This window comes from Monodon monoceros, unplaced genomic scaffold, assembly GCF_005190385.1.
Source record: "Monodon monoceros isolate NGI ecotype Baffin Bay Population unplaced genomic scaffold, NGI_Narwhal_1 Super_Scaffold_9, whole genome shotgun sequence".
In the NCBI taxonomy this organism is placed as follows: domain Eukaryota; kingdom Metazoa; phylum Chordata; class Mammalia; order Artiodactyla; family Monodontidae; genus Monodon; species Monodon monoceros.
In genome coordinates, this window is record NW_021703786.1 from 35,616,578 (window position 1) to 35,627,523 (window position 10,946).

The 10,946-nt window shown below is 42.8% G+C and overlaps 1 protein-coding gene across 2 annotated transcripts in view; it reads right to left on the reverse strand.

Annotated features, from left to right (window-relative positions):
* Positions 1-10,112, reverse strand: part of ARSG (arylsulfatase G) — a 119,235-nt gene extending 109,123 nt beyond the window's left edge. Inside the window, exon 1 of one of the 2 annotated variants that reach the window (XM_029210822.1) lies at positions 9,646-10,112. The gene's annotated coding sequence lies outside the window, so the exon portion shown is untranslated. The remainder of the gene's footprint in view (positions 1-9,645) is intronic. The other variant, XM_029210821.1, reaches the window with a different exon arrangement.
* Positions 10,113-10,946: the final 834 nt, after the last annotated feature.

The window sequence follows — 10,946 nt, forward strand, 5'->3', positions numbered from 1 at the left end:
CACCAGGAAGCCTACACAACCCAATGAACCAACCTTACCCACTGGGGACAGACACCAAAACCAACGGGAACTACGAACCTGCAGCCTGCATAAAGGAGACCCCAAACACAGTAAGATAAGAAAAATGAGAAGACAGAGAAACACACAGCAGATGAAGGAGCAAGATAAAACCCACCAGACCAAACAAATGAAGAGGAAATAGGCAGTCTACCTGAAAAAGAATTCAGAGTAGTGACAGTAAAGATGATCCAAAATCTTGGAAATAGAATGGAGAAAATACAAGAAATGTTTGACAAGGACCTAGAAGAACTAAGGGGCAAACAAACAATGATGAACAACACAATAAGTGAAATTAAAATTCTCTACAAGGAATCAATAGCAGAATAACTGAGGCAGAAGAACAGATAAGTGACGTGGAAGATAAAATAGTGGAAATAGCTACCGCAGAGCAGAATAAAGAAAAAAGAATGAAAAGAATTGAGGACAATCTGAGACACCTCTGGGACAACATTAAACGCACCAACATTTGAATTATAGGGGTCCCAGAAGAAGAAGAGAAAAAGAAAGGGACTGAGAAGATATTTGAAGATATTATAGTTGAAAGCTTCCCTAATATGGGAAAGGAAATAGTCAATCAAGTCCAGGAAGCACAGAGAGTCCCATACAGGATAAATACAAGGAGAAACACGCCAAGACACATTTTAATCAAACAATCAAAAATTAAATACAAAGGCAAAATATTAAAAGCAGCAAGGGAAAAACAACAAATAACATACAAGGGAATCTCCATAAGGTTAACAGCTGATCTTTCAGCAGAAACTCTGCAAGCCAGAAGGGAGTGGCAGGTCATATTTAAAGTGATGAAAGGGAAAAACCTACAACCAGGATTACTCTACCCAGCAAGGATCTCCTTCAGATTCCACAGAGAAATTAAAACCTTTACAGACAAGCAAAAGCTAAGAGAATTCAGGGCCACCAAACCAGCTTTACAACAAATGCTAAAGGAACTTCTCTAGGCAGGAAACACAAGAGAAGGAGAAGACCTACAATAACAAACCCAAAACAATTAAGAAAATGGTAATAGGAACATACATTATCAATAACTACCTTAAATCCAAATGGATTAAATGCTCCAGCCAAAAGACATAGACTGGCTGAGTGGATACAAAAACAAGACCTGGAGATTGGTTCAAGATGGCGGAGTAGAAGGACGTGCTCTCACTCCCTCATTCGAGAACACCAGAATCACAACTAACTGCTGAACAGTCATCGACAGGAAGACACTGGAACTCACCAAAAAAGATACCCCACATCCAAAGACGAAGGAGAAGCCACAATGAGACGGTAGAAGGGGTGCTATCACAATATAACCAAATCCCATAACTGCTGGGTGGGTGACTCACAAACTGGAGAACACTTATACCACAGAAGTCCACCCACTGGAGTGAAGGTTCTGAGCCCCACGTCAGGCTTCCCAACCTGGGGGTCTGGCAACGGGAGGAGGAATTCCTAGAGAATCAGACTTTGAAGACTAGTGGGATTTGATTTCAGGACTTCAACAGGACTGGGGGAAACAGAGACTCCACTCTCGGAGGGCACACACAAAGCAGTGTGCGCATCGGGACCCGGGGAAGGAGCAGTGACCCCAGGGGAGACTGAACCAGACCTACCTGCTAGTGTTGGAGGGTCTCCTGCAGAGGCGGGGGGTGGCTATGGCTCACCAAGGGACAAGGATACTGGCAGCAGAAGTTCTGGGAAGTACTCCTTGCCGTGAGCCCTCTGAGAGTTTGCCATTAGCCCCACCAAAGAGCCTGGGTAGGCTCCAGTGTTGGGTCGTCTCAGGCCAAACAACCAACGGGGAGGGAACCCAGCCCCACCCATCAGCAGACAAGTGGATTAAAGTTTTACTGAGCTCTGCCCACCAGAGCAACAGGCAGCTCTACCCACCACCAGTCCCTCCCATCAGGAAACTTCCACAAGCCTCTTAGATAGCCTCATCCACCAGAGCACAGACAGCAGAAGCAAGAAGAGCTACAATCTTGCAGCCTGTGGAACAAAAACCACATTCACAGAAAGATACACAAGATGAAAAGGCAAAGGGTTATGTACCAGATAAAGGAACAAGATAAAACCCCAGAAAAACAACTAAATGAATTGGAGATAGGCAACCTTCCAGAAAAAGAATTCAGCAGAATGATAGTGAAGATGATCCAGGACCTTGGAAAAATGATGGAGACAAAGATCGAGAAGATGCAAGAAATGTTTAACAAAGATCTAGAAGAATTACAGAACAAACAAACAGAGATGAACAATACAATAACTGAAATGAAAAATACACTAGAAGGAATCAATAGCAGAATAACTGAGGCAGAAGAACAGATAAGTGACCTGGAAGACAGAGTGGTGGAATTCACTGCTGCAGAACAGAATAAAGAAAAAAGAATGAAAAGAAATGAAGACAGCCGAAGAGAACTCTGAGACAACATTAAACGCAACAACATTCGCATTATAGGGGTCCCAGAAGGAGAAGAGAGAGAGAAGGGACCCAAGAAAATATGTGAAGAGATTATAGTTGAAAACTTCCCTAACATGGGAAAGGAAATAGCCACCCAAGTCCAGGAAGTGCAGGGAGTCCCATACAGGATAAACCCAAGGAGAAACACGCCAAGACACATAGTAATCAAATTGGCAAAAATTAAAGACAAAGAAAAATTATTGAAAGCAGCAAGGGTAAAACAACAAATAACATAAAAGGGAACTCCCATGAGGTTAACAGCTGATTTCTCAGCAGAAACTCTACAAGCCAGAAGGGAGTGGCATGATATACTTAAAATGATGAAAGGGAAGAACCTACAACCAAGATTACTCTACCGGGCAAGGATCTCATTCAGATTCGATGGAGAAATCAAAAGCTTTACAAACAAACAAAAGCTAAGAGAATTCAGCACCACCAAACCAGCTCTACAAGAAATGCGAAAGGAACTTCTCTAAGTGGGAAACACAAGAGAAGAAAAGTACCTACAAAAACAAACCCAAAATAATTAAGAAAATGGTAATAGGAACATACATATCAATAATTACCTTAAATGTGAATGGATTAAATGTTCCAACCAAAAGACACAGGCTTGCTGAATGGATACAAAAACAAGACCCATATATATGCTGTCTACAAGAGACCCACTTCAGACCTAGGGACACAAACAGACTGAAAGTGAGGGGATGGAAAAAGATATTCCATGCAAACAGAAATCAAAAGAAAGCTGGAGTAGCAATACTCATATCAAATAGATTTTAAAATAAAGAATGTTACAAGAGACAAGGAAGGACACTACATAATGATCAAGGAATCAATCCAAGAAAAAGGTATAACAATTATAAATATATATGCACCCAACATAGGAGCACCTCAATAGATAAGGCAACTGCTAACAGCTCTAAAAGAGGAAATCGACAGTTATGCAATAGTAGTGGGGGACATTAACACCTCACTTACACCAATGGACAGATAATCCAAACAGAAAATTAATAAGGAAAGACAAGCTTTAAATGGTACAACAGACCAGATAGATTTAATTGATATTTATATGACATTCCATCCAAAAACAACAGACTACATTTTCTTCTCAAGTGTGCACAGAACATTCTCCAGGATAGATCACATCTTGGGTCACAAATCAAGCCTCAGTAAATGTAAGAAAATTGAAATCATATCAAGCATCTTTTCTGACCACAACGCTATGAGATTAGAAATGAATTACAGGGGAAAAAACATAAAAAAACACAAACACATGGAGGCTAAACAATACGTTACTAAATAACCAAGAGATCACTAAAGAAATCAAAGAGGAAATCAAACAATACCTACAGACAAATGACAATGAAAACACGACGATCCAAAACCTACGGGATGCAGCAAAAGCAGTTCTAAGAGGGAAGTTTATAGCTATACAAGCCTACCTCAAGAAACAAGAAAAATCTCAAATAAACAATCTAACCTTACACCTAAAGGAACTAGAGAAAGAAGAACAAACAAAACCCAAAGTTAGCAGAAGGAAAGAAATCATAAAGATCAGAGCAGAAATAAATGAAATAGAAACAAAAGCAAAGATCAATAAAACTAAAAGCTGGTTCTTTGAGAAGATAAACAAAATTGATAAACCATTAGCTAGATTCATCAAGAAAAAGAAAGAGGTCTCAAATCAGTAAAATTAGAAATGAAAAAGGAGAAGTTACAACAGACACCGCAGAAATACAAAGCATCCTAAGAGAATACTACAAGCAACTCTATGCCAATAAAATGGACAACCTGGAAGAAATGGACAAGTTCTTAGAAAGGTATAACCTTCCAAGACTGAACCAGGAAGAAATAGAAAATATGAACAGACCAATCACAAGTAACGAAATTGAAACTGTGATTAAATATCTTCCAACAAACAAAAGTCCAGGCCCAGATGGCTTCACAGGTGAATTCTATCAAACATTTAGAGAAGAGCTAACACCCAACCTCCTCAAACTCTTCCAAAAAATTGCAGAGGAAGGAAAACTCCCAAACTCATTCTATGAGGCCACCATCACCCTGATACCAAAACCAGACAAAGATACTACAAAAAAAGAAAATTACAGACCAATTATCACTGGTGAACACAGATGCAAAAATCCTCAACAAAACACTACCAAAACAGAATCCAACAACACATTAAAAGGATCATACACCATGATCAAGTGGGATTTATCCCAGAGATGCAAGGATTCTTCAATATAGGCAAATCAATCAATGTGATACATCATATTAACAAATTGAAGAATAAAAACCACATGATCATCTCAAGAGATGCAGAAAAAGTTTCTGGGGCTTCCCTGGTGGCGCAGTGGTTGAGAGTCCGCCTGCCGATGCAGGGGACATGGGTTCATGCCCCGGTCCGGGAAGATCCCACATGCCGCGGAGCAGCTGAGCCCGTGAGCCATGGCCACTGAGCCTGCACGTCCAGAGCCTGTGAGAGGCCAAAACAGTGAGAGGCCTGCGTACCGCAAAAAAAAAAAAAAAAAAGCTTCTGACAAAATTCAACACCCATTTATGCTAAAAACTCTCCAGAAAGTGGGCATAGAGGGAACCTACTTCAACGTGATAAAGGCCATATACGACAAGCCCAGAGCAAACATCATTCTCAATGGTGAAAAACTGAAAGCATTTCCTCTAAGATCAGAAACAAGACAAGGATGTCCACTCTCACCACTATTATTCAACATAGTTTTGGAAGTCCTAGCCATGGCGATCAGAGAAAAAAAAGAAATAAAAGGAATCCAAATTGGAAAAGAAGAAGTAAAACTGTCACTGTTTGCAGATGACATGATACTATACATAGAGAATCCTAAAGATGCCACCAGAAAACTACTAGAGCTAATCAATGAATTTGCTGAAGTTGCAGGATACAAAATTAATGCACAGAAATCTCTTGCATTCCTATACACTAATGATGAAAAATCTGAAAGAAAAATTAAGGAAACACTCCCACTTACCATTGCAACAAAAAGAATAAAATACCTAGGAATAAACCTACCTAGGGAGACAAAACACCTGTATGCAGAAAACTATAAGACACTGATGAAGGAAAGTAAAGATGATACAAACAGATGGAGAGATATATCATGTTCTTGGATTGGAAGAATCAATACTGTGAAAATGACTCTACTACACAAAGCAATCTACAGATTCAATGCAATCCCTATCAAATTACCAATGGCATTTTTTACAGAACTAGAACAAAATATCTTGAAATTTGTATGGAGACACAAAAGACCCCGAATAGCCAAAGCAGTCTTGAGGGAAAAAAACGGAGCTGGAGGAATCAGACTCCCTGACTTCAGACTATACTGCAAAGCTACAGTAATCAAGACAATATGGTACTGGCACAAAAACAGAAATATAGATCAATGCAACAGGATAGAAAGCCCAGAGGTAAACCCACACACCTATGCTCAACTAATCTATGACAAAGGAGGCAAGGATACACAACGGAGAAAAGACAAGTTTCTTCAATAAGTGATGATGGGAAAACTGGACAGCTACATGTAAAAGAATGAAATTAGAACACTCCCTAACACCATACACAAAAATAAACTCAAAATGGATTAGAGACCTAAATATAAGACTGGACACTATAAAACTCTTAGAGGAAAACATAGGAAGAACACTCTCTGACATAAATCACAGCAAGATCTTTTTTGATCCACCTCCTAGAGTAATGGAAATAAAAACAAAAATAAACAAATGGGACCTAATGAAACTTAAAAGCTTTTGCACATCAAAGGAAACCATAAACAAGACGGAAAGACAACCCTCAGAATGGGAGAAAATATTTGCAAATGAATCATGGGACAAAGGATTAATCTCCAAAATATATAAACAGCTCATGCAGCTCAATATTAAAAAAACAAACAACCCAATGCAAAAATGGGCAGAAGACCTAAATAGACATTTCTCCAAAGAAGACATACAGATTGCCAACAAACACATGAAGAGCTGCTCAACATCATTAATTATTAGAGAAATGCAAATCAAAACTACAATAAGGTATCACCTCACACTGGTCAGAATGGGCATCATCAGAAAATCTACAACCAACAAATGCTGGAGAGGGTGTGGAGAAAAGGAACCCTCTTGCACTGTTGGTGGGAATGTAAATTGATACAGCCACTATGGAGACCAGTATGGAGGTTCCTTTAAAAACTAAAAATAGAACTACCATAGGACCCAGCAATCCCACTACTGGGCGTATACCCTGAGAAAACCACAATTCAAAAAGACACATGCACCCCAGTGTTCACTGCAGCCCTATTAACAATAGCCAGGACATGGAAGCAACCTAAATGTCCACCGACAGACGAATGGATAAAGAAGAGGTGGCAATGGAATATTACTCAGCCATAAAAAGAAATGAAATTGAGTTATTTGTAGCAAGGTGGATAGACCTAGAGTCTGTCATACAGAGTGAAGTAAGTCAGAAAGAGAAAAACAAATACCGTATGCTAACACATATATATGGAATCTAAAAAAAAAAAAAAGGTTATGAAGAACCTAGGGGCAGGACAGGAATAATGACGCAGATGTAGAGAATGGACTTGAGGACACAGGGAGGGGGAAGGGTAAGCTGGGATGAAGTGAGAGAGTGGCACGGACATATATACACTACCAGATGTAAAACAGATAGGTAGTGGGAAGCAGCCGCATAGCACAGGGAGATCAGCTCGGTGCTTTGTGACCACCTAGAGGGGTGGGATAGGGAGGGTGGGAGGGAGACACAACAGGGAGGAGATACGGGGATATATGTATACGTATAGCTGATTCATTTTGTTATATAGCAGACACACACCACTGTAAAGCAATTATACTCCAATAAAAATGTTAAAAAAAAAAAAAAAAAAAAGCCCTGCTGGTCCAGGGACTTCCCTGGTGGCGCAGTGGTTAAGGATCCGCCTGCCAATGCAGGGGACACAGGTTCGAGCCCTGGTCCGGGAAGATCCCACATGCCACAGAGCAACTAAGCCCGTGTGCCACAACTACTGAGCCCACATGCCACAGCTACTGAAGCCCACGCACCTAGAGCCCGTGCTCCATAACAAGAGAAGCCACCGCAATGAGAAGCTGGCGCACCACAACAAAGAGTAGCCCCCTCTCACCACAAGTGGAGAAAGCCCCGCACAGCAATGAAGACCCAACGCAGCCAAAAATAAATTAAATAAATAAATTTGTTCAAAAAAAAACCCTGCTGGTCCAACATCTGAGATGGGTGTCAAAGGGCAGTAAGGTCCTATATGGGCAGGTCAGCTCTGAGGAAGAAAACATAAATCCATCGGAGACTAAACAAACAGTGGGAAGAAATCACCACTAGGGTAGGTATGTCAGTCTTCAGTATCTGCTGGTTCCACATCTGAGGAGCCACCCAACTGAGGATTGAAAACATTTGGGAAAAAAAGCTTCCAGAAAGTTCCAAAAATCAAAACTTGAATTTCCCACATGCCTGGCAACTATTTAAATAGCATTTACATTGTATTTACAACTCTTTATATCGTATCAGGTATTATAAGTGATCTAGGGATGACTTAAGGTATACTGGAGGATGTGCATAGGTAATATACAAATACTCCACCATTTTGTATCAGGGACTTGAGCATCCACAGATTTTGGTACTGGGGGCCGGGGGCAGGTCCTGGAACCAATCCTCCTGCAGATACAGGGAGCCTGAATGCGAACGGAATGCTGTGAGTTTGAACATACACTGCTGGTGTAGAATTTGTTTTAACTTAACCTATTTTCCAGCAGACATTTTTTTCATGATGCCTCCCCCCTCACCCGCAACGGACCGCACACAGCTTGTGGGATCTTAGTTCCCTGACCCCAGGCCCTTGGCGGCAAAAGCACAGTCCTAACCACTGGACCGCCAGGGAATTCCCTCTCAATGCTTTTTTTTTTTTTCCCCCCAGTGGCTCAACTGGTAGCAAGTGCTTTGCTATATATTGAGCCTCTTTTTTTTTTGGTGCTCAAGCAAAGCACTGTGATTTCTCTGACTTTGAGCAACCCCAGATGGCCCAACTTGAATAGAAAAGAGGTTGAAGGAAAGTTTAATCTTATAAGCTCTTCTCTAAACAATGTGAAAAAAACTGGTTAGGTGCCTGGCTTGTGGTATTTTACTTCTTATGAGGTCATACAGCACAGTGACAACAAAGCAGAACCTGAAATTGGGGAGATCTGGTCCCATTTTTGCCATTGGTGTAACTAACTACACAAGAGTTTACTTCGCTACTGCGGGCTTGTTTGCACATTAACACTTCCCAACTCTGCTTTCCAAAAGTGGAAAGGACGCACCAGGCCCTTCACAATGGGAGGAGACAGTAAAAAATCCATCCGCCACAGGGAAAAACCGCAAGACCCCAAGGCAAATCTACAGGGAATCCAGAGGCCCTTACAGTGCTCCCCACCTTTCAGCCTGAATGTGAACCCTCTCTGTACACACTGTCCGAAGACCCCGTGAGCTTTTCCTTTCAAAGCCTCACTCCCTTGTTACTTCAGCTTCACAGGGACATCTTTGCATGCGGACTAGAAATCGGTCCGAACTGAGCTCCGCCCCGTCCAATACAGCAGCCAGGACCCGTGGGACCTGCTGACCACTTGAAATGCGGCCAATGGGTACTGAGAGGCGCTGCCCCAGTAAAATACACGCGGAATTTGAAGACTTAGTAGGTGAAAATAATGTGAAGTGAGGTAAGTCAGAGAAAGACTGATGCTGTATGCCATCACATACACATGGGCTTTACCAGAGCAGAACTGATACAAACAGGGAAGAGAATGGTAGTTATCAGGGGTTGGGGGAGGGCGAACAGGAGCGAAGGTTTAAGGATCCAGATTCTCAACCAGTAGATAAATAAATCCTGGAGATGAGTGCACAGTACCGGGATGACACAGACAACAATACCGTATTATAAACATCAAACCTGCCAGGAGACTAGGTCTTAGTTATTCCCAGACACACACACACACACATACACACACGCAAGGAATGTAAAATATGTAAGTCTTATACCCATCACCCGTTGGTAATATTCTGGACGTACTGGAGCACGCAGACTACACGATTACATTAATTTCACCTGCTTCTCTCTGCACGCGCTCACGGGGCTCCTAGAAACATGCCCTGCCACAGTGGCTCGTGTTACACCGGCCGGAGCCGCTCTGATCACCCATCTGAGCCGAAGCAAGGAATGAGGTTAAGGCTCCACAGGCCTCGGCACCGCTGGGTCCGCACGGATGCACTCACGGCTCTGCGCCCGCGTCCCTCGCCCGCCGGCCTCCAGCCCCGCCTGCGGCCCACGTGGCTGCACTGCGCTCGGTCGTCCGGTCCCGCGGAAGGGAGGCCCGCTGCGCCCCGCGGTCCGGTCGGTCCGGACGGGGGAGCCCCGGGCGGAAGCTGCCGGGCGCTTCCTGCGGGGGAGAGGGAGGAGGAAGGAGAGGGGGAGGAGGGAGGTCGGGGGACCAGGATGGGAGCGCGCTCGTTCGCGGCGCGGGCATCTCTGCTGCGGGGCCGGGGCCGCGCTCGGCCTCCCGCTTTAGTCTCTGCGGCCTGAACTGAAAACGTAACCCTTCCCTTGCCCCGAGAGACACTGCTGAGTCCCTGGGCGCCACCGTGAACGCTCCAGATTCACTGTTTTCTAGACTGGTGCTCACCCGTGGAAAACTACTCTCTTTACTCCCAAATACCTTGTTCCTTCAGCACTTGCAGAGCAAAAGCTGCATAGGTTTCTGTTTGTCACTAAGTGAAAATCATTCTTAAAAACTACAAAGATTTACCTACAGTGTATAAATTTAGTTGCAGGAAACAAATTATCTAACTTAACCCTAAGAAATGTTCCAAAAGTAAATGCAATGCAATAATTGCTTATACACACTTCAGTGATGATTTCTGAGTAAGTGTCCATGACCTAAAACTTCTGCTCATCCAGCTTGTGACAAGAGTGAATGATTTGTTTCAATAGACCTTTTTCCTGGTCTCACAGTGCTGCGGTGCAAACAGGCTTCTATCTTGACCAAATAACTGTAACCCCCACTGACACACACAGCCAAATCTGAGTTCCTTTAGGCTTGTAACTAACGCTGACCTACACGACTAAAGCTGTGCTTACCCTGTAGGAAAAGGAAAGAAAACTGGACGGAATGGAGAAGGGTTAAAAGCGCATGACTCCAGGAAGATACACAACCCGTAATACAATCCACGAAAGTCCACGCTGCACTGGGTTCTCTCTGCAGTATTAGAATGACCAAGCGTCTGCCCTCCAGTTAGTTTTAACGGCAAACCACCATTTTCTAAATGACCCAGGGAGGTTTAATCGAGTAGGAGAGTGAATGGAAGAGAAACCGTTGGTTCGGTTCTAAAATGTGCTTTAAATCATACTGC